Consider the following 24,724-nt stretch of genomic DNA (forward strand, 5'->3'; position numbering starts at 1 on the left):
AGGCACATCGCATTTTAGCCGGTGAAGTGGCAGGCCCAACGACTTCTGTAGAGATGTAAGTCGCTGAGCTGCGGGATGCGAACGGCGGAAGTGAGCACACAGCGACCGTGCCCTCTGCAGAAGGCCATCTAGTCTGGGATAGTGGGCTAAAAATTGCTGGACAACCAGGTTCAACACGTGAGCCATACAAGGCACGTGTGTGACCTTGCCCCGGCGAAGGGCCGCACCCAGGTTTGCAGCATTGTCGCACACGGCCTTCCCTGGTTTCAGGTCCAGTGGAGACAACCATTCATGAAATTGGTTCTCCAGAGCTGACCACAACTCCTCAGCTGTGTGACTCACATTTCCCAGACATTTCAATGTAAAAACTGCCTGATGACGTTGAGCCCTACTGCCAGCATAGTAAGGAGGTGTGCAGGATCCCTTCTGCGCAGTTAGAAAGCTTGTGGCATGACCAGACAGGCTTTGGATGCAGGTGGAAGACCGAGAGGAGGTTGAGGAGGCAGAAGCAGTGGAGGAACTTTGACATAAAGAGGATTGACGCACAACTCGTGGGGACGGCAAGACTTGGACAGCAGCCCCTTGTCCTGCTGTCACCATAGTTACCCAGTGCCCAGTCAGCGACATGTAACGCCCCTGTCCATGCCTACTCGTCCAAGTGTCTGTGGTGAAATGCACCCTGTCACACACAGAGTTTCTCAAAGAAGCGGTGATGTTGTGTGCGACATGCTGGTGGAGCGCAGGCACACCTTTCTTTGAGAAATAGTGCCGACTGGGCATCTGGTACTGGGGCACTGCGACGGACATAAGGTCTCGAAAATCCTCTGTGTCCACCAGGCGGAAAGGCAGCATTTCTGTAGCCAAGAGCTTGCAGATGGTGAAATTCAATCTCTTAGCTTTCTCATGGCTAGGAGGAAATGGTCTTTTACTTGTCCACATCTGAGGGACCGAGGGCTGGCTATTGTGCTTAGACGGGGTTGATAAGGGTGTCCCCGGCAAACTGCCGGTCTGTGAGGAAGATGCAGGCGGACATGTTAGGTTGCCTTGATCCAAAGGTGGTGCTATCGATGTCGGACAGCGCTCAACACCAGCTGGTGTTACCACCTCCAAAGAAAATGATGACCTGCCAATCACGCTGGCTGTTGCGGGTAAAGAGGTGGCAGGTCTGCGCCCCAAAACAGGTGTGACTGCTGTCCCCCCAGTCACAGAGGATGAAGAGGCCGCGGATGCACAAGATATGGCAGACGGTGATTGGCCCGGCCGGCTAGGCCGCATTGTAGCACACTGAGCTTCCCACTGCAACTTATGCTTCATGTCCATGTGCCGGTTCATGCATGAAGTACTCAAACTATGTATTTTTTGGCCTCTACTTAGCTTTTGCTGACAAATGTTACAGATAACACGAGTTGGGTCATCTTTATCGATCTGAAAAAATGCCCAGGCTATGCAAGGCTTAGCACCCATGCGACCTGAAGAGCCACCACGACTTGTGGTGAGAGGCAGAGTTGTGTTTGAGGATGCAGTTGTTGACGTGCTTCCAGTACTACGTCTCTGTCCAGGAAGGCGCAACCTGACCTCGTCGTCACTAGCATCTTCCTCCACCTCCTCTGCTGACCTCATCTCTTGGCTGACTGTGGGTTGACAGTAAGTGGGATCTCCGACCTCATCATCATCACCCTGTGCGTTATCACACCCGTTGTCCTCAGAGCCAACCTGTTCCTGCCCTGACAAAAAACTAAAGTTGTCGCTCCAATCAGGTATTTGAGTCTTATCATCGTCTTCCTCATTGTCTCCACCAACAGGAGTTACAGTTTGGGAATGAGGGTCTACATTATGGTCAGAACCTTCTGCGTCTGGTCCTGGATCCGACTCATAAAGATTCTGGGCATCAGTGCAGATCATTTCCTCGTCTGGATTCACAGAAGCGCTGGAGTCGACCTCTGATTCCCAGGCTATAGTATGAGTAAACAGCTCTGCAGACTCAACCATCTGTTCTACCTCATACTCAGACGGGCAGCTGGAGATTTGGGAGCTGTGAGGAAGCAAGTGCGATTTGGGTGACACCTTTGAGGACTGGAGTATTTGTGATGTTGAAGTTGATGTGGAGGAGAGCCCACTTAAAGGAGCACTTGATATCCGTTGAAGCACCTGCTGTTTTTGTGCCTCATCTGGAATTTGTAGCGATTGGCGTGGCCGTAAGAAAGGGATCTTATCACATTGTCCGCTAAAAGAAGTAGACATTTTAGTTTGGCTGGAAGATGGTCTTTCTTCTGCAGATGTTACTGTTGCTTTAACACCTACCCCACGGACACAACCTTTTTTCCCCTTCCCAACACGCCTATTCCCCTTTCCACCAGCAGCAGGCCTTTTTCCACTCATTTTGGTGGTTAACTAATTCACAACTCTGGAGTTGTTTGCACAAAAAAACAATGGATGGTAACCGAGCAGAGCTGAGTGGCCAAACTGTGGTATTAGGCCAAAACTATTGGCTGGGTTAGATGCAGAAAAAAATTATTTTGAATTTGCAACCTGATGGAGGTCAGTATAGATGGACTAATACAAATAGTCCCACACACAGCTAGAAGCCCAAATATTTTTTCAGAGGTACTGTAGATGCAGATAAAAATTAGTTTTAATTTGCAACCTGATGGAGGTCAGTATAGATGGACTAATAGAGAAAGTCCGACACACTACTAGAAGGCCAAATATTTTTTCAGAGGTACTGTAGATGCAGATAAAAATTATTTTTAATTTGCAACCTGATGGAGGTCAGTATAGATGGACTAATAGACCAAGTCCCACACACTGCTAGAAGCCCAAATATTTTTTCAGAGCTAGATGCAGAAAAAAATTATTTTTAATTTGCAACCTGATGGAGGTCAGTATAGATGGACTAATAGACCAAGTCCCACACACCGCTAGAAGCCCAACTATTTTTTCAGAGCTAGATGCAGAAAAAAATTATATTCAATTTGCAACCTGCTGGAGGTCAGTATAGAAGGACTAATAGAACAAGTCCCACACACTGCTAGAAGCCCAAATATTTTTTCAGAGCTAAATGAAGAAAAAAATTATTTTTAATTTGCAACCTGATGGAGGTCAGTATAGATGGACTAATAGACCAAGTCCCACACACTGCTAGAAGCCCAAATATTTTTTCAGAGCTAGATGCAGAAAAAAATTATTTTTAATTTGCAACCTGATGGAGGTCAGTATAGATGGACTAATAGACCAAGTCCCACACACCGCTAGAAGCCCAAATATTTTTTCAGAGCTAGATGCAGAAAAAAAATATTTTTAATTTGCAACCTGATGGAGGTCAGTATAGATGGACTAATAGACCAAGTTCCACACTCCGCTAGAAGCCCAAATATTTTTTCAGAGCTAGATGCAGAAAAAAATTATTTTTAATTTGCAACCTGATGGAGGTCAGTATAGATGGACTAATAGACCAAGTCCCACACACCGCTAGAAGCCCAAATATTTTTTCAGAGCTAGATGCAGAAAAAAATTATTTTTAATTTGCAACCTGATGGAGGTCAGTATAGATGGACTAATAGACCAAGTCCCACACACCGCTAGAAGCCCAAATATTTTTTCAGAGCTAGATGCAGAAAAAAATTATTTTTAATTTGCAACCTGATGGAGGTCAGTATAGATGGACTAATAGACCTGGTCCCACACACCGCTAGAAGCCCAACTATTTTTTCAGAGCTAGATGCAGAAAAAAATTATATTCAATTTGCAACCTGCTGGAGGTCAGTATAGAAGGACTAATAGAACAAGTTCCACACACTGCTAGAAGCCCAAATATTTTTTCAGAGCTAAATGAAGAAAAAAATTATTTTTAATTTGCAACCTGATGGAGGTCAGTATAGATGGACTAATAGACCAAGTCCCACACACTGCTAGAAGCCCAAATATTTTTTCAGAGCTAGATGCAGAAAAAAATTATTTTTAATTTGCAACCTGATGGAGGTCAGTATAGATGGACTAATAGACCAAGTCCCACACACTGCTAGAAGCCCAAATATTTTTTCAGAGCTAGATGCAGAAAAAAATTATTTTTAATTTGCAACCTGATGGAGGTCAGTATAGATGGACTAATAGACCAAGTCCCACACACTGCTAGAAGCCCAAATATTTTTTCAGAGCTAGATGCAGAAAAAAATTATTTTTAATTTGCAACCTGATGGAGGTCAGTATAGATGGACTAATAGACCAAGTCCCACACACCGCTAGAAGCCCAACTATTTTTTCAGAGCTAGATGCAGAAAAAAATTATATTCAATTTGCAACCTGATGGAGGTCAGTATAGAAGGACTAATAGAACAAGTCCCACACACTGCTAGAAGCCCAAATATTTTTTCAGAGCTAAATGAAGAAAAAAATTATTTTTAATTTGCAACCTGATGGAGGTCAGTATAGATGGACTAATAGACCAAGTCCCACACACTGCTAGAAGCCCAAATATTTTTTCAGAGCTAGATGCAGAAAAAAATTATATTCAGTTTGCAACCTGATGGAGGTCAGTATAGATGGACTAATAGAATGATGCTATGCCCAAAAGATTTTACTTCACTAGGTGCAGTAAAAAAATTGGTATTCTATACACAGGTGTTATATCTTGCAACACAGATAGGCTACTCCACTGACTAACACACTCTGCAATAGGCCAAAAAGGATTAGCTTTGCTAGATTCAGCTAAATGCTGTGAAAAAAACTTGCACAGCACTGGCACAGACCTGCCTGGCAAAAACTGATAGGAACTCATGTAACCTAGTCCTGAAAAGGACTCCAATTACAATTAGTCTTTACTCCCACAACCTATCTATTTAAGAGCACAGACCTCCCTGATAAAAGTCGTAGGAAATGCTGTAACCTAGTCCTTAAAAGGACTGCAATCACAACTATTCCCTACTCCCAAGCTATCTGTATATTTGTGCGAAAATTGGCTTGAAATTAACAAGGTATAGCGCACACAGCAACAGCGGTGCCGTCTAACACGCAGCTGCAGCAGTGAGAAAATGGTGGCGACGGGGAAAATGGCTTGGTCTTATAGGGCAAGGACATGTGACATACACTGCCAATGACACATGCCCTTGCTTGTGTGAAAAAAAGCACTTCGCTCCGTGTGTGCGCTGCTGATAGGCTGACAGATTGCACCTCCCCACTGCAAATGCGGGAAAGAGAAAAAAAAATGGAGATCTTCATTGTTCCTGCAGAGATCCATCCCCTGCCCCTCCCCCCACCCCGCTGTACACTCAAACTGCGTATTAACATTAATTTTCATCATTACTGAGAAAAAATCCAGTTATGATTTTGGTGCACGAACAGTTATCGAACATAACCTCGAACAGCCGAATTTTTCTCAAATTGTTCGTGTTTGCCGAACGGCTCGAACACCGCCCAAAACAGCTCGAATTTGAGATTGGCGAACAGTTCGAGTAGAACAACGCTCATCTCTACTCATAAGTAACCCCATTTTACAAACTACACATCATATTGAAATCATATAGGTGTGCAGTGAGCATATTGACACCCCATGTGTTTCACAAAATGTTATACCATTGAGCGGTGAAGAAAAAAGATTACATTTTTACCGCAATAAAGTTTTTTAGCCCAATTTTACATTTATACAAGTGGAAATGGGTAAAAATTACCACATAATTTCTTACACAAATTGTGCTGAATAAGGCGGTACCCAATATGTGGCTGTACAGTACTGTTTGGCCACACAGCGAGACTCAGAAGGGAAGGAGCACTATTTGACTCTTGGAAAACAAACTTTTGTAAAATAGTTTGCGGTCTCCATATACGGAGCCCCTAAGTGCCAACAGAGCAGAACTCTCCCTCAATTGACCCCAATTTGGAAATTAAACCTCTATGGAAATTCATCTACAGGTGTAGCGATGATTTTGACTGCATTGGTGTTTTTCAGAAGTGAGCAGCAATGGATGTTGCTAAGTGAAAAATGCAAATATGCCATTGTAGTACCCAGTACACTGTAGTGCCCTTACATTGTGCCCGGCTCGTATTTCTGTAGACATAAACCCTGAAAATTAAGTGGGCTGTCCTTGGTACAGTAATGCCAAAGATGTGGACACTAACTGTGGTTTAGGCACACTGTGGGGCTCAGGAGGAAGGGGAAGTTGGATTTGGGAGTGCAGATTTTGCTGAATTTCGTTTGGTGGGAGCCACATCACTTTTCCAGAGCCTTTGTGCTAACAATAACGGACACCCCCTATATTTCTGTTAACAGATGTCGAACCTGAATGGGGACTTGTTATTTCATGGGTAGCATTTTGGGGTACAGAAAATTTTGGATCAGTTTACATTTATCCTGTGCTCTACGCTGAGCACTTACATCGGGGTTTCCATCTAAATATACAAAATACGTGATTCGGATGAAACCCCCAAGGAAATCCATTCATTAATGAGGCAGCAGAGATACTCTGGACTCCGTCTGGCTTCTGTTTGGCAGTATCTGGCTTTTTAGAGGTTCACAAAAGTGTGGCCAACCGCGCTTGTATTGCACGCATAAAAAGACGACACCACCGAATCATATGCCAGACAGAGTCCACAATGCCTCCATCTACCTCATTATAGAGAATCTCGGGCCAGAAGTTCTATCTGAATCACGTATTTCAGAGATTTATATGGAAATCCTGATGTATGTGCTGAGCGTAGAGCGCAGGAGAAATGTGAGCTGAGCCTTAGTACGATCAACAAACAAATCAACACCAGGTCAAGAATTACTTTTATTTATTATTTACGACATTACTCGTGATTAGACGACTTTATTCTTCTGGTCGGTGCGATTACAGCGATACCAGATTTATATATATTTTTTTATGTTTTTCTGCTATCACACACTAAAAGACACTTTTTTTTTCAAAATCAAGTTTTTACATCACCATATTTTGAGAGCTATAATTTTTCTATATTTGTGCCGACAGAGCCATGTGAGGGCTATTTTTTTGCGGGACGAGTTGACGTTTTAATTGGTACCATTTTTGGGCGCATAGCATTTTTTGATTGCTTTATATTCTGATTTTTGGGAGGCAGAATGAACAAAAACCATAAATTCAGCAATTGCGTGTTTTGCATTTTTTTTTACTCAGCATCTCTATGAGACTTTAACTTTTATTATTCTGATCACTAGTCTCATGCATTGCAATGCACTAGCACTGCAATGCATAGGACCTGTGATATTACACTATGCCTATGGCTGGGTCTAGCAGGCAACTGTACCTGGCACACCAGGAGGTCATTGTTTGACCTCTGGGTGCCTTGACAACCTTTGGCTCCCCGTGATTTCGTCACGGTGGTGCCAATGGGGGTGAGAGAGGGAGCCCACTCCTTCTCAAACCTTCCAAATGTCGCGATTGCTCTCGATCGCAGCATTTGGAGAGTTAATCAGCCAGGGGCGGTGCGGGCACCATCCCTGGCTTTTACTTCAGGAGCTTGGCTGTTAGTTGAGTCGAGCTCCGGCGGTGATCGTGCAGGGAAGTGTTGATATTTCAGCGACTGATGAAATGGGTCCCCGCACCTCTTCCCGTGCTGCTCAGCTGTCAGTGACAGCTGTCGGCACAAAATTGTCACTGTGTATTTACACACAGTGGCTGTTTTAATACATCATGGATATAGCATGCACGTTATGATGCGAGAAATGACGTGCTATGTCCGTCATTCATCGCAAATGGGTTAAAAACAAAAACACTGTGCATGTAATCTTATCACTCATTTTCTATAAACGTTAAAGTAACATCTGGCAGCAGTGCCTTTGTTTTCTGTTTTTTTTTTATTTTGGTCAATGTTAAAAAGGCCTGCAAAAATCTGAGTGTGAATACAGCCTAAGGTTATGTGCGCACGTTGAGTATTTGAGCGCAGACATTTCTGCAAGGTTTCTGCATCTCTTGGCAGCAAAAACGCGCATTTTTGCTGCGGTTTTTTTACAGCAATGAATGTTTTTTGGAGCTAAATTTGAAAAACGAAACGTGGGACATCGCTTTAACCCTTGGATTACCATCGGACCTGAGGTGAGTATATTGGTTAATTTAAATGATTAAAGAATGTGTCTGTTTTATTTCAAATAAAGTGTTTTATTCTCAGTGTGTGTGTTTATTTAACTCTTTACTTACAGGTTTAGTAATGAGAGTGTCTAGCTGACACCTCTTCATTACTAAACCTAGGGCTTGGTGTCAGCGACACTTAATCCCAATACCCCTAATTAGTGATGGGCGAACCCGTGACTGTTCGGGTTCGGCTAATTAAGCCGAACGGCGAACACTTTATTAAAAGTTCAGGTTCGGGTACCAGAACAGTACTCGAACCCCAAACCCAAACACGGACCCCATTTATGTGAATGGGGGAGCCAAATATACCTGGTTTTCCATGCTGTCACTTGCGTGACAGTGCAGGAAACACAGGCTCTGATCGGCGGTAATAGCATTACCGTGGTCAGAGCGCTGTGGCATCATGCTGACAGGTGTCAGCATGATCCCATAGCTGAGACAGTGACCCGCGGTAAAAAGCTTACCACGGGTCATAGGCGCCGGATTATGGTACTATTACCACCATCAGCCGGCGCCTACTGCCATAGGAAATAGCGAGCGCAGGCACCACTGGATGGGAGCAGTAGTCTCTCATCTGCCGGTGCCTGTGCTGAAAGTAAAAAAAAAGTTAAAATGAATAAAAAAATATTCAAATAAAAATAAAACACATTATACTCACCTACACCTTCTCCCCGATGTTCTCACCCCTGCAAAAAAATAAAGAAATGCCATATACTCATGAGGTCAGAGCATGCGCAGTGAGTATTTTCCCACGCTTGCGTCAATGAGTTGAACTCAGTTCGTCAGTATATTGCTGGCAAATGAACAGAGCAGTCACATTTTACAATGTGGCTGTAACATACCTGGCGGCGTGCTTGCAAAGTGCACCATCTCCCACTATGCAAGATCGCAATCTTAACCTTTAGTCCAGTCTTCTAGTCTTGCTCCTGTTCATACTGTGTGCTTGCCTCTGGTCTGACTGCTTAGGGCGGCGGCCTGGTTACTTCCTGTTTCTTATAGCTGCTGTGGGCACACTCCTAATGCGTCCCCAGCCTATTGCTGTGAGTCACTGGATATTTAAACCCACTCCACCCTGTAGAAGATGCCTGAGCAACTCTAACATTCAGTGTGCTCCTTGACTCTGAATGTGCCAGGTCCCGTTCTGTTTCTTGCCTGTCCGCCAACCTGGGGGCTGTATTCCCAGGCCTGTCTGAACAATCTCTTAGCCTGTTTGTCCGCCTCTCTGGGGGCCGTATACCCAGACTCGCTCCAGTATCTTGTTGCAGTGTCAGTTCCTGTCTGAACACTCTCCTAGCCTGTTTGTTTGCCTCTCTGGGGGCCGTATACCCAGACTCGCTCCTGTATCTTGTTGCAGTGTCAGTTCCTGTCTGAACACTCTCCTAGCCTGTTTGTCTCTGTGTCCGTACCTTCCCTTTTCCTGCAGTCTCTGAACCTGCACCTAACTCCTACTCATTGTCTCTGTACTTCTGTTGTGAGTTTAGAGTCCACTCGCTACTTCATTGCAAGTACCTTGTGTGTATTTGGTTCTGCTTGTCCCTTCCAGTCTGTTCAGTGTGAACAGAGCCCTGTCCTCTCTGCTCTGCCTTGTTCACGCTCCGGCGGTTTCGCCCTACCTTGCTCACCGCTCCAGCGGTTCCTTCCTGCTCTGTCTTGCTCACCGCTCCGGCGGTTCCTCTCTGCTCTGCCTTGCTTACCGCTCCGGCGGTTCCTCTCTGCTCTGCCCTGTTCACCGCTCCAGCGGTTTCGCTCTGCTCTGCCTTGCTCACCGCTTTGGCGGTTCCTCTCTGCTCTGCCTTGCTCACCGCTCCGGCGGTTCCTCTCTGCTCTGCTTTGCTCACTGCTCCAGCGGTTTCGCTCTGCTCTGCCTTGCTCACTGCTCCGGCGGTTCCTCTCTGTTCTGCCTTGCTCACCGCTCTGGCGGTTCCTCTCTGCTCCTCCTTGCTCACCGCTCCGGCGGTTCCTCTCTGCTCTGCCTTGTCCACCGCTCCGGAGGTTTCACCCTGCTCTGCTTTGCTCACCGCTCTGGCAGTTTCTCCTGCTCTGCCTTGCCCATCGCTCCGGCGGTTTCGCCCTTCTCTGCCTTGCTCACCGCTTCGGCGGTATCTCTCTGCTCTGCCTTGCCCACCGCTTCAGCGGTTCCTCTCTGCTCTGCCTTGTTCACCGCTCCAGCAGTTTCGCTCTGCTCTGCCTTGCTCACTGCTCCGGTGGTTCCTCTCTGCTCTGCCTTGCTCACCGCTCCGGCGGTTCCTCTCTGCTCTGCCTTGCTCACCGCTCTGGCGGTTTCGCTCTGCTCTGCCTTGCTCACCGCTCCGGCGGTTCCTCTCTGCTCTGCCTTGCTCACCGCTCCGGCGGTTCCTCTCTGCTCCTCCTTGCTCACCGCTCCGGCGGTTCCTATCTGCTCTGCCTTGTCCATCGCTCCGGCGGTTTCGCCCTGCTCTGCCTTGCTCACCACTCCGGCGGAATCTCTCTGCTCTGCCTTGCCCACCGCTCCAGCGGTTCCTCTCTGCTCTGCTTGTCTACCGTATCTGCGGTTCTGTTCCTGAATCCCAGTCTGTACTGGACCCTATCCAGCCTGCGCTCCAACCTGCTAGTGCCTCCCTGTCTGCACTCCAGCCGTGCTTGCCAGTACCCCCCCTGTCTGCATACCAGCCGTGCTTGCCAGTATCCTCCTGTCTGCACTCCAGCCGAGCATGCCAATACCCACCTGTCTGTGTGCCAGCCTAACCTGCCTGTTCCTGTATTCCCCAGTGTGGGTCAACAGCCGTGTCCGGGGTCTGACCTGGAGTCTCACCTGGTCCCTCTGCTCGGTTCCTCCTTGGTCCATGGAGTCGACTAAGCCGCAGTGGGACCTTGGTCGGATCGGGTTGATACTTAGTTACGCCCCTCCAGGCACTCCTCGGTTCATGGTACAGTGGGATCACTAATCACGCTCACGCCAGTCAGCCCGGGCGCGAGCGTAACAGTGGCTGTTCTGTTCATGGGATCACCGTGGGACCCTTGCTATTTGGACTTCGGCGGAAAGGTGAAGATGAAATTGCTTTATTATTTTACCTTATTAGCTGTAAGATGTTTTATGATTTTTTTTATTTTTTATTTTTTTGCAGGGGTGGAGAACATTGGGGACAAGGTGTAGATGAGTATAATGTGTTTAATTTTTATTTGAATTTTTTTTTATTAATTTAAACTTTTTTTTTTACTTTCAGCACAGCGGTGCGCTGGTGAGAGACTTCTGCTCCCATCCAGCGTTGCCTGCGTTCGCTATTTCCTATGGCAGTAGGCGCCGGGTGATGGTTGTAGTAGTCCCATCAGCCGGCGCCTATGACCCACGGTAAGCTTCCTGAGGAAGTCCATGTTCGGTGTCCGTGCCCGAACAGTAGGTGTTCGGTACGGACCCCGAATTTTAGTGTTCGGATTCACCCATCACTACCCCTAATCCCATTCAAATATGAAGTGCCATTTCTGGGGCAGCTGAGGGCTGGTATTTTTACCCTACAAAGTGGCCATTAGGCCAACATGTTCTTTGGCTATTTTTAACAGCTCACAGCTGTTTGGTTAGCCTTTGGGTACGTCCCCACAATCAAGAACTATCAGCACTTTGAACGCAGCGTATTTTTGCTGCTTCTAAAACATGGTGTTCTAATGCTGCGCTTGTTTTGTCAGTACATTTTTGGAAGGGGCCATTAGCCAAAAATGTTCCCTGGCTATTAATAACAGCTCACAGCTATTTGCTTAGTGTTTACTGGCTAGATTACAGGGGTACCCCAGAATTTTTTTTTGTAGGGTCCCCTATAAAATCTAACCAGCAAAGGTTAAACAGACAGCTGTGAGCTGATATTAATATATGATATTAATAACCAGGGAAGTGGCCATGGATATTGGCCCCTCCAAGGCTAATAACATCAGCTCTCAGAAATGGCGCATCCATAAGATGCGCCAAATCTGGCGCTTTGCCTCACTCTTCCCACTTGCCCTGATGTGGTGTCAAGTGGACTAATAGAGTTGGGGTTCATGTCAGCCTTGTATTGGCAGCTGACATGAAGCCCAGGTTAGTAATGGAGGGCGTCTATAAGACACCCCCATTACTAACCCCATAGTAAAGGGTTTTAAATAAACACTTGGCTTTAAAAAAATCCTTTATTTGAAATAAAAGTCCACATGGTTTGAATCATTTATTTAAAAATAAAAAACACAGTTATACTCACCTAACACCTAATCCCCTGAAGTCATTGTCTCCAGTGAAAAACAGAAAAAAATAAACAACAAAAAAACTCACCTAACACCCATTCCATTTGAAGGCATTGTCACCTGTAAAGAGAACAAAAATAAAAAACAACCATATCCCTCACCTGTCCGAGGTGATGACATAATCCAGAGTGTCTCACGAAGATCTGGGTCAGTTCTACAGCAGTCACATCAGCAATCACTAATGTGACTATTTTAAAGGACAGCAGGTTATACACTGGCACAGGAGTGTAATCACTCCTGTGTCAGTGTATAGCGCTGAGCTGCCAGGAGAGAGGTCACCGGAGTTCAATCAGCTGATGAGCCCCGGTGACCTCACTTACGGCACCACTGTTGCTTGAGAATTTTCTCATGCAGCATCAGTGCAGTAAGTGAGGTCACCAGAGCTCATAAGCAGATCACTCTCCTGTCAGTGTATAGAGTGCTGCCGGGTAATCCGATCGCAGTGGGACACTCTGGATTACTGCGGATAGGTGAGTATAATGTGTTTTTTATTTTAATATTTATTTTAACTTTTTTTTTCCACTGTGAACACAGGCACCAGTTGATGACAACTCCCATCACTGGCGTCTTCTCTTGCTATTATCAGCGGCAGCAGCCGTAGGCTGATGGGAGAAGTAGTGTCTCTTCAGCCGACGCCTGTCACCTGCGGTCAATTCTTTCTGCGTTTTTGATGCTTTTTTGACCCATTGACTTCAATTGAGTCAGTCAAACCTGTGTTTTTGCTGCGGATTTGACTGACTCAATTAAAGTCAATGGCTAAGAAACGCGGCAAAAACGCACAAAGAATTGACATGCTGCAGATTTAAACGCAATGCAAAGCCTGACAGGAAAATTCCTGGTTATGTGTACAGCACTTTAGGATTGTCATTGAATTAGCTGGCACAAGGATTCCGTAGCGTTTTTGGCACAATTCCGCACTGAAAAACGCCATGAAAATGCACGAAAAACCCACCGTGTGCACACAGACTAAAGCCATAGCTATTTAATGTTGTTGCACAATATAGCATGTAAAAGTCCAACAGGGTGGAGACACAGTACATCATACCTGATACAGTAAAGACTGCTTCAGAAATTCCTCATGAACCAGAATGTTTTATTGCTAAAACTAAGACTCATTGCTGCATTTTTAAAAGAGAAACAGAAGAAACTTGGTCAACTGGAACCCTGTAATAGGTATCAGATGAGGCTTGTCTACCAGACATTGAATTTTATAATTACATAAATGTGCAGACTGTTGAGCCCAGGAATAATGGAAGAATTATGATTATCCCCAAGGCTGATGAGAACTAAAAGAACTGCTAAAAAAGACAAGAGAATATAAATTGATGTTGCATTGTCTGTCTATAATAATCAGTTGCATTTGATTCCATGCAAATGATAAACTAAGGGTAACTAAATATCAACTAAATCTAAAGATATATAGGTTTAAAAGAATAATAACATTCACCATGAGTACTGAAAGAATCCACTTAATTAACCCTCTGAGGCATGTGTCAGATAGAGTCTCTTCAGGTCTTTACTATATTCCCAAAGGCACCATTTGCAGCAGCACATTTTCTCCTGGAAGCAAGCAGTCTATAAATGAGCAGTCACATATTCGTATGCTTGAAACAATATCTAAAAAATCTGCTAAATCTCAAGAACTCCAACCTCGGCTTAATGGGTATTCTCTAGTGTTGATCGAGCACTAAAATGCTCGGGTGCTCGAAGATCGGGCCAAGCACACCGTGATACTCGGGTGCTCGACCTGAGCAACGAGCCCAATGTAAGTCTATGGGAACAGTGCTCAATGAAACATGTCAGGCAGACAGGCAGAATATATAGGCAGACAGGCAGGCAGGGTATATAGGAGGGTGCATGAAAAACATAGCAGGGCACTCGGAACACACTAGTGCCCTACGATTTTCACGTACCTGTCTCTTTAAAAAAGCCGGCAATTCAGCAGCCGCATACAGTTATAACATCGGTACCCGACAATTTAGAATAGAAAGAATAGAGCATCACACATAGATTAGATACATAGAAACATGTCAGTCACATATATAATAAGTACCGTGATAGTGTTGATTACTGTACTTGTCATTTAGTGTTAAAATAAAGGATTTATTAAAAAAAAATTGGCGTGGGGTTCCCCGTAATTTTAGTCTCTAGTGGAGGTTAAGCAGACGGCTGGGGCCGATGTTTGAAGCCTGGGAAGGGGGTAATACCCATGGAGCTTCCCAGGCTACTAATATAAGCCCCCAGCTGAATACCTAGCCTTTACTGGCTATTGAAATGGGGGACCCAAAAAAAAATGAAGTGGGGCGCCCCTATTTTAATAGCTAGCAAAGGCTAGGCAGACAGCTGGGGGCTGATATTAATAGCCCAGGAAGGGAGCCATGAATATTGGCCCCCTCCCAGGCTAGAAACACCAGCCCTCAGCCGCCTCAGAAATGGCGCATCCATAGGATGTGCCAATTCTGGCACTTAGCCTCGCTCTTCCCACTGCCCTGTAGCGGTGACAGTGGGGTAATAGGGCTGGGGTTGATGTCAGCTTATAATGCTAGCTGACATCAAGCCCAGGTTAGTAATGGGGAGGCAGCTATACGACGCCCCCATTACTAACCCCATAGTGAAAGTGAAAAAAAACACCAAAACCCAGAATAAAGTCCTTTAATTGAAATAAACACACAATACTTTAATATTCTAAATTAAACTCTACTTATCATAACGCCCATTCCAGCTGAAGGCAATGTCTCCTGCAATAAAAGTAAAATAATTAACCAACCTCATCCTTACCTTTCCATGGTTCCCACGAAGGCTCCAGCTCTGCTACCTTGAGATGGTAGGCTGGATCATAGCAGAAAGCTGCCATCCAGCTTGTCATCCTTCAGAGACACTGCGGAGCGCAGGCATGCTTGCGCTCCACAGTGTCTCGCTGCAACAGCATCCAGATGAGCCGAGTTCATGTCCAATGAATTCGGCTCACCTCATGCACGTCACTGACAGCGTGGGAGAATTCTCCTGCGCATGCGGTGCCGGCAAATGACGTCACCGCGTGAGCAGGAGAATTCTCCCACGCTGTCAGTGATGTGCATGAGGTGAGCCGAGTTCATTGGACATGAACTCGGCTCATCTGGATGCCGTCGCAGCGAGACACTGTGGATTGCAAGCATGCCTGCGCTCCGCAGTGTCTCTGAAGGATGACAAGCTGGATGGCAGCTTTCTGCTATGACGTCATTTGCCGGCACCGCATGCGCAGGAGAATTCTCCCATGCTGTCAGTGACGTGCATGAGGTGAGCCGAGTTCATTTGACATTTTCTCAGTGTCTCTGCGGCATGGCAAGCTGGATGGCAGAGTTCTGCTACGATTTTTAACCCATTTACGATGAATGACGGACATAGCACGTCATGAGCGGGTGTCATTTCATGACGTGCGTGCTATGTCCATCATGTATTAAAACAGCCACTGTGTGTAAATACACAGTGACAATTTTGTGCCCCTGTAATCTAGCCAGTAAACACTAAGCAAACAGCTGTGAGCTGTTATTACTAGCCAGGGAACATTTTTGGCTAATGGCCCCTTCCAAAAATGTACTGACAAAACAAGCGCAGCATTAGAACACCATGTTTTAGAAGCAGCAAAAATACGCTGCGTCCAAAGTGCTGATAGTGATCGTGGGGACGTACCCAAAGGCTAACCAAACAGCTGTGAGCTGTTATAAATAGCCAAAGAACATGTTGGCCTAATGGCCCCTTTCTATGGTAAAAATACCAGCCCTCAGCTGCCCTGGAAATGGCACTTCATATTTGAATGGGATTAGGGGTAGCGATGGGTGAACCCGAACACTAAAATTCGGGGTCCGTACCGAACACCTACTGTTCGGGCACGGACCCCGAACATGGACTTCCTCAGGAAGCTTACGTGGGTCATAGGCACCGGCTGATGGGACTACTACAACCATCACCCGGCGCCTACTGCCATAGGAAATAGCGAACGCAGGCACCGCTGGATGGGAGCAGTAGTCTCTCACTAGCGCACCGCTGTGCTGAAAGTAAAAAAAAAAAGTTTAAATTAATAATAATTAATTTATAATAAATAATAATAAAGAATAAGATCCCACATACATCCCCCCATATACAGTATTAGCCCTTACACAGCCCCCTACATACATTATGAGCCCCCAGATAGCCCCCTATATACAGTATGAGCCCCCACATAGTCCCCCTATATACAGTATGAACTCCTACATAGTCCCCGTAAAATACAGTATGAGCCCTCACAAAGCTCCTCTATATACAGTATGATTCCTCACATAGCTCTCTATATACAGTATGAGTCCACACCTGCCCCACTAGAATCAGTTTGAGCCCTTACCTAGCACCTATATATAGTATGAGACCCACATAACCTCTCTATATACAGTATGAGCCCCCACATAGTCCCCTATAGAGTATGAGTGGCCACATAGCCCCCTATATATTGTACAGCATGAGTCCCCACAGTCCCCCTATATTCAGCATGAGACCTCACATAGCTCACTGTACATGGGCACACATCCCATGCACATATTAAAACACCCAAAAATATAATCACATTACTCCCATTCCGCTGGCACTCTGCTCTGGTCTCCTATGCATGGACTCTCTGCAGAAGTGATGTAGTGACGTAATCATGCCAGCTGTCTCAGTAGCACAAGCTGATTGTTGGAAGAAGTATTCCTCGCTATCTGCATCTATATCTGAGGATGCAGATAGCGGTGATATCTGGATGCAGGACATGGGAGGGGGAGGCAATGGTGCGGCTGTCCTTTGCCCAGGTCTGCACTAGCAGGATACAGCAAACCCCAATGATAAAGGCTGGAGCATCACAGGTGCAAAATACTGATGAAACAACCACTCACAAACGTACCAATACATGTCATTTTTCAAATTTTGCTACATCATCACCTGAAATTTCTTTCACTGTTTTTTTTGAGGATTTGCATCAGTTTATGTAAGGAACATGCCTACAACTGTGAACATTTGGTTTACTTTTTATTGTAAAGCAAACAACAAATAGGACAAAATAACTGAAAACTTCAGTGTGCATAACTATTCACCTCCCTAAAGTCATTACTTTGTAGAGCCTTCTTTTGCGGCAATTACAGCTGCAAGTCGCTTTGGATAAGTCTCTATGAGCTTTCCACATCTTGCCACTGGGATGTTTGCTCATTCCTCAAGGCAAAACTGCTCCAGTTATTATTATTATTTATTATTATAGTGCCATTTATTCCATGGCGCTTTACATGTGATAGGGATATACATAGCAAAAACATTTACATAATCTTAACAAAACGAGTCAGCGACGGGTACAGGAGGAGAGAGGACCCTGCCAGCGAGGGCTCACAGTCTACAAGGGATGGGTGAGGATACAGTAGGTGAGAGTAGAACTGGTCGTGCAGCAGTATGGTGGAGCGAGGGTTACTGCAGGTTGTAGGCGTGTCGGAAAAGGTGGGTCCTGAGGTTCCTTTTGAAGGTTTCCATTGTAGTCGAGAGTCTGATGCTTTGGGGTAGAGAGGGGATACAGTATGTGGGGGTAGAGGAGGTCATGCAGTAATGTGGTGGGGCGTTGGTTACTACAGGTTGTAGGCTTGTCGGAAGAGGTAGGTCTTCAGGTTTCTTTTGAAGGCTTCCATGGTAGGCGAGAGTCTGATGTGTTGGGGTAGAGAGTTCCAGAGTAGGGGGGGTGCGCGGGAGAAATCTTGTATGCCATTGTGGGAAAAGGAGATAAGAGGGGAGTAGAGAAGGAGATCTTGTTAGGATCGGAGGTTGCGTGCAGGTAAGTACTGGGAGACTAGATCACAGATGTATTGAGGAGACAGGTTGTGGATGGCTTTGTATGCCATGGTTAGGGTTTTGAACTTGAGTCTCTGGGCAATGGGGAGCCAGTGAAGGGATTGACAGAGGGGAGAGGCCGGGTAGTAGCGGGGGGACAGGTGGATTAGTCGAGCAGCAGAGTTTAGGATATATTGGAGGGGCGCAAGAGTGTTGGAAGGGAGACCACAGAGCAGGAGGTTGCAGTAGTCAAGGCGGGAGATGATGAGGGCATGCACGAGTGTTTTTGCAGAGTCTTTGCTGAGGAATGTGCGGATCCGAGAGATATTTTTGAGTTGGAGTCAGCAGGAAGTGGAAAGGGCTTGGTTATGTGGTTTGAAGGAGAGATCAGAGTTCAGGGTTACCACAAGGCAGCGAACTTGTGGGACTGGGGAGATTCAACAGCCATTGAAGTTGATGGATAGGTCAGATGGGGGATATGAATGAGAGGGTGGAAAGATGATGAACTCTGTTTTATCCATGTTGAGTTTTAGAAATCTGGCAGAGAAGAAGGAAGAGATGGCGGACAGACATTGTGGGATTTTGGTTAGTAGGGAGGAGATATCGGGTCCAGAGAGGTAGATCTGTGTGTCATCAGCATAGAGGTGATACTGAAAGCCTTGAGACTCTATGAGCTGTCCCAAAGGTGTAGATGGAGAAGAGCAGAGGTCCTTGAACTGAACCTTGGGGGACACCGACAGATAGGGGGCGAGATGAGGAGGTGCTGCGTGAGTGGGAGACGCTGAATGTCCTGTCTGTTAAGTATGAGGCGATCCAAGATAGGGCCAAGTCCGTGATGCCAAGAGATGAGAGAATCTGTAGTAAGAGGGAATGGTCGACTGTGTTGAAGGCAGATGACAGGTCCAGAAGGAGGAGGATGGAGTAGTGTCGCTTGGATTTGGCCGTTAGTAAGTCGTTGGTGACTTTGGTCAGGGCAGTTTCAGTCGAGTGATGCAGTGGGAAGCCAGATTGTAGGCGGTCGAAAAGGGAACAGGAGGAGAGGTGAGAGGACAGTTCAAGGTGGACATGTTGTTCTAGTAGTTTTGAGGCTTAGGGGAGAAGTGATATGGGGCGGTAGCTAGTCAGAGAGGATGGGTCAAGGGAGGGATTTTTGAGGATGGGTGTGATTGAGGCATGTTTGAAACATGAGGGGAAGACATCGGTTGTTAGTGACAGGTTAAAGAGGTGGGTTAGGGTTGGGATGAAGACTGTGGTAAGGTTAGGGATGAGGTGGGACGGGATTGGGTCAAGTTCACAGGTGGTGAGGTGTGATTTGGAGAGTAAAGAGGAGACTTGACCTTCTGTAATGGTGGAGAAGTGGGGTTTGGAGGAGGAAGGTTGAGTAGATATGAGGAGGGGTTGTGCGGACTTTAGGCAAAAGCTTTGTCTGGTGGTGTCGATCTTCTGCTTGAAGAATGAGGCAAAGTCTTCGGCTGAGATGAGAGAAGAGGGAGGAGGTGCTGGGGGACGAAGGAGAGAATTGAAAGTGTTAAATAGCTGTTTAGGGTTGTGTGACAGGGAGGATATGAGAGATGAGAAGTAGGTTTGTTTTGCTGTAGTGAGTGTGGACTTGAAAATAGTGAGGGATTGTTTGAATGCGATGAAGTGCTCGATGGAGTGAGACCTTTTTCATCTCCGCTCCACAACCCTGGAGGCCCGACGCAGTTCTTTAGTAAGTTTGGTGTGCCAGGGTTGCCTGTTGATTGTGCGAGCTTTGGTATGTGTGAGAGGGCCAATCGAGTCGAGAGCTGCAGCTATTGTGGTGTTATATAAAGCGGCAGCAACATCTGCATTGTGTAAGGAATTTATGTCTGTAAGAGGGAGGAGGGATTCAGAGAGTGAGTGTAGGTCAAGGTGTTTGAGGTTTCTTCGAGCGTGTGTAAGTTTGTGCAGTGGCAATTGTGCACCTGGAGAGGAGAGGGTAGAGAATGTGAGGAGGTTATGGTCAGAGAGAGGGAGAGGTGAGTTAGAGAGGTTAGATAGGGAACATAGGCGGGTGAAGATGAGGTCCAGTGTGTGGCCATCTTTATGAGTAGCTGCAGAAGACCATTGAGCAAGGCCGAAGGAGAAAGTGAGGGATAGGAACTTAGAGACAGAAGAGTGGGAAGTGTCAATGGGGATGTTGAAGTCACCCATTATGATAGTGGTGATGTCAGCGGAAAGGAAGTGAAGCAGCCAGGTGGTGAAGTGGTCTAAGAAAGTGGTGGCTAGCCCTGGGGGTCGGTAAATGATGGACTGGTTGGAGGTCAGAGGGGGAATAGATGCGCACACAGTGCACCTCAAAAGAGGGGAGTGTAACAGAGGGTGGCAATGGGATTTGGGTGAAAGCGCAGGTATCTGACAGGAGAAAACCTACGCCTCCACCATGTTTGCCGTTGGGGCGGGGTGTGTGGGAAAGGTGGAATCTGCCATACGAAAGTGCAGCTGGGGAGGCTGTGTCAGAGGGGGTGAGCCAGGTTTCGGTGATGGCGAGGAAGGAAAGTTTGTTAGTAATGAAAAGGTCGTGGATGTAGGAAAGTTTGTTGCAGACGGAGCAAGAGTTCCATAGAGCTCCTGTTAATGCAACTGAGGAGGTGGGGATTAGTTGGATGGGTATGAGGTTAGAAGGGTTGCGACAGTTTGTGGAAGGTCGTGGATAGGAGGTAGAAGTAACTGTGGGAATATGGCGAGGAGGACCAGGATTTGGAGAGATATCTCCAGCAGTGAGGAGGAGCAGAAAAAGTGTTAGCAGGTGGGAGCAAGAGAGAGCATGAGGTGGCTGTCTGTGTTTGGAGATCCAGGATTGAATGTTGAGGAATAATTCTGAGGAGGAGGTGAGATGAATGGGGAGGATGGAGGGAGAGATGAAGAGTTCCTTACTAGGTGTAGGGATTTGAGGGGTTACTAGAAAGTGGAGGACTATAGAGGAAAAAGTGAGAGCTAACAGAAACATAGTTAAAAGAGAGTAAGTGGTCAAAGTATTGGTTACCTGACTCCTGCCCTGACTAACTGCCTCTGAAATAACTGCCACTTATCTCCAAAGCCACTTTGTACAAGAAGACGCGTGCACAGCACAGCACGCGTGCACACCTTAAGGAGCTTCTAAATATATAGGGCACACTAAACCATCAGGTGAGGGGCATTGTGGGAGCTGCTTGTGGCTAAATTAGCAGCTGCTCACCTCACCAGGAGATGGCTGGGTGATCAAATACAGAGCTAGGACTCTGTAGGCTCTACAGTTGGGCACCTCTAAACATCAGATAAAATCTACAGTGGGGAAAGGACAGACATATGTGAGTATTGAATAGAATGTGACAGATATAGCAGAAATATCAAGCAGAGAATTCTACCAGTAAGTTGAATCAGGGGAGCAGAGCATTAGATGGCGACATATACAGCAAGCGGAGGAATGTGCAGGAGCAGAGCATGTACCTGTGTGAAAAGAGAAGAAGACGGGTGTTAGTCCATGGCCTCTGAAATAACTGCCACTTATCTCCGAAGCCACTTTGCACAAGAAGACGCGTGCACAACCCAGCACGCGTGCACCCCTTAAGGAGCTTCTAAATATATAGGGCACACTAAACCATCAGGTGAGGGGCATTGTGGGAGCTGCTTGTGGCTAAATTAGCAGCTGCTCACCTCACCAGGAGATGGCTGGGTGATCAAAGACAGAGATGGGACTCTGTAGGCTCTGCAGTTTGGCACCTCTAAACATCAGATAAAATCTACAGTGGGGAAAGGACAGACATATGTGAGTATTGAATGGAATGTGACAGATAAAGCAGAAATATCAAGAGGAGAATTCTACCAGTAAGTTGAATCAGGGGAGCAGAGCATTAGATGGCGACATATACAGGAAGCAGAGGAATGTGCAGGAGCAGAGCATGTACCTGTGTGAAAAGAGAAGAAGATTGGTGTTAGTCCATGGCCTCTGAAATAACTGCCACTTATCTCCGAAGCCACTTGCACAAGAAGACGCGTGCACAACCCAGCACGTGTGGTTCCTTCAAGTTAGATGGTTTTCTCTGATGAACAGCTATCTTCAAATCTGACCACAGATTTTCAATTGAATTAAGGTGTGGGCTTTGACTAGGCCACTCCAAAACATTTACACATTTCCCCTTAAACCACTTGAGTGTTGCTTTAGAAGTATGCTTTGGATCATTGTCTTGTTGGAAGGTGAACCTCTGTCCCAGTCTCAAATTACTGACAGACTAAAACAGGTTTTGATCAAGAATATCCCCTAACTTCCCCTCGACTCGGACCATTTTCCCTGTCCCTGCTACCGAAAAACCTTCCCACAGCAATGATGCTGCCACAACCATGTTTCACTGTGGGGAAGGTGTTCTTGAGGTGCTGAGCTGTGTTGGTTTGGCACCAGACATAGCGTTTACTTTGGTAGCCAAAAAGTTAAATTTAGGTCTCATCTGACTACAGCACCCTCCTCCATACATTTGGGGAGTCTCCCATATGTCTTTTGGCAAACACAACACGAGCCTTACAACCTCTATGGAGTGTATGGCTTATTGTGGTCGTATGGATACTCCAGTCTCTGCTTGGGAACTCTGCAGCTCCTCCAGAGTTACTTTTGGTCTCTGTGCTGCCTCTTTGATTAATGTCCTCCTTGTCCATGCTGAGAGTTCTGGTGGGCGACCCTCTCTTGGCAGGTTTGTTGTGGTACCATGTTCTTTCCATTTGATGATAATAGATTTGATGGTGCTCCGGGGGATTGACGCGCCCCCTGGGCCGTGTATGCACGTGTGTGGGTTACCCGGAGCCGGGTCTCTGGGGGTTGTAGTCTCCGTGGCGGTGACCCGGTCCCGTGGCCCAGGGTGGTCAGACCAGTGGCCGTCTTTTATAGGGTTTTTATGATTTAATGTCCGACTACGCCACCCGTGGATTGCGGTCAGGGTGTACCGCCGCTGCGAGGCAGACCACTGAGGCTGGTGTGGTGTGCGCAGCAGAGGATGGGATAACTCCCCACGGGAGGAGTATAGCCTCAGGGCAGTGAGTGTGGATGATGGGAGTGATGGTGCACGGGTGAAGCAGGAACAACTCAGAGTCTTTGCAGTGCAGTTCAGGTGTCTTTACTGATGATGATAAGGCAGACCCTCCCGGGAGTACTGGCTAGCATAAGGGGCCTGGTCAGTCTGTGAACAAACAGGAGTTCCCCTGGCCAGGTGGAGTTGTAGGCCTCCCCGTCTATCTGCACTCTTCCTGGCTACCTTGCTGTAAGCGAGTGGAAGTAGCCCACGTCCCTGAGTATACCGTGTGGTGCTCACCCGTATGGCTGGTGACTTGGACCCTCTGGTAGCTTCCGCTCCTCGATGGCGGTACCGGTCCCTTGTGTGTGTGACTGAGCCTCCGGGCTTCCTATGACCAGAGGACCTGGAATCCCCTGACGGTTGGTTTGCTGCTGCTGGACTTAGAGATCCTCACAGCCTCGGACTCCGTTGTCCGGTCATAGTGTATTCAGCCAGGACGAGCAATATCTGCTTCCAGTCCCTGGCACTCAGCTCCTGCTCCAACAGAGCTCCTAGCTGTTGCTTTCCCTGTGTCTGGAACTTCACTCCAGGCTCTAACTCAACTAACCCCGCCCCAGATCCAGTTTACATAGGGCAGGTTCCTCCCCTATCTGGTCTGGGACAGCAGGTGTTGCATGTTCAAGGACTCCTGACCAGGGAACCTCCCACTTGCTCTCAGATGTGATATTTCTATCACTGTGGCAACCAGACCCCTGGGGTGCCACAGGATCATCAGAGATAAGGATATTTTTTTATAACCCAACCCTGACTTGTACTTCTCAACAACTTTGTCCCTGACTTGTTTGGAGATCTCCTTGGTTTTCATGGTGTTGTTTGGTTAGTAGTGCCTTTTACTTAATAGTGTTGCAGCCTCTGTGGCCATTCAGAAAAGGTGTGTATATACTGACAGATCATGTGAGACTTAGATTCCACACAGGTGGACTTCCTTTCACTAAGCAAGTGACTTATGAAGATAATTGCTTGCACCAGAAATTTTTAGGGGCTTCATAGCAAAAGAGGCCAATACATATGCACATGATAATTTTTAGCTATTTGGTCCCATAAATTAAATTTATGCCTATATTTTTTCTCTTCACTTCACCAACTTAGACTATTTAGTCCTGATGCATCATACACAAATTAGATTACAAAAATATTTAAACACAGGTTATGTAACAAAATAGGTAAAAAGCCAAGGGCGTGAATACTTTTGCACGCCTCTGTATTATTAAAACTGAACTTCATGTATTTTACATATTGTTTTTCATCTTTTTATTTCACAATTTTCAGTTTTTATGGAGAATGCAGCCAGGCCCTTTAATCTTTGGTGAATTGGGGTGTCTGTCCTTGTGGGGTGCACTTATATGGTGCTGGGTGGCCTGCCTGATCTAATGGTATGGGCTCCATCAATAAGCTATAAGCCAGACACTGTGCTTCACACGTATCTGTGTGACTGGTGCCCTATGCAAGCCTCATCTGTGTGCATTTTTATTACTAGGCAACCACCCCCTCCATGAATTGGTAGGTTAGTGAGTGGTTGTTTTACCAGTAATTTGGATTTGT

Source organism: Phyllobates terribilis, unplaced genomic scaffold (genome assembly GCF_046119375.1).
Source record: "Phyllobates terribilis strain yellow unplaced genomic scaffold, ASM4611937v1 Scaffold_1__5_contigs__length_1240528914, whole genome shotgun sequence".
NCBI lineage: Eukaryota > Metazoa > Chordata > Amphibia > Anura > Dendrobatidae > Phyllobates > Phyllobates terribilis.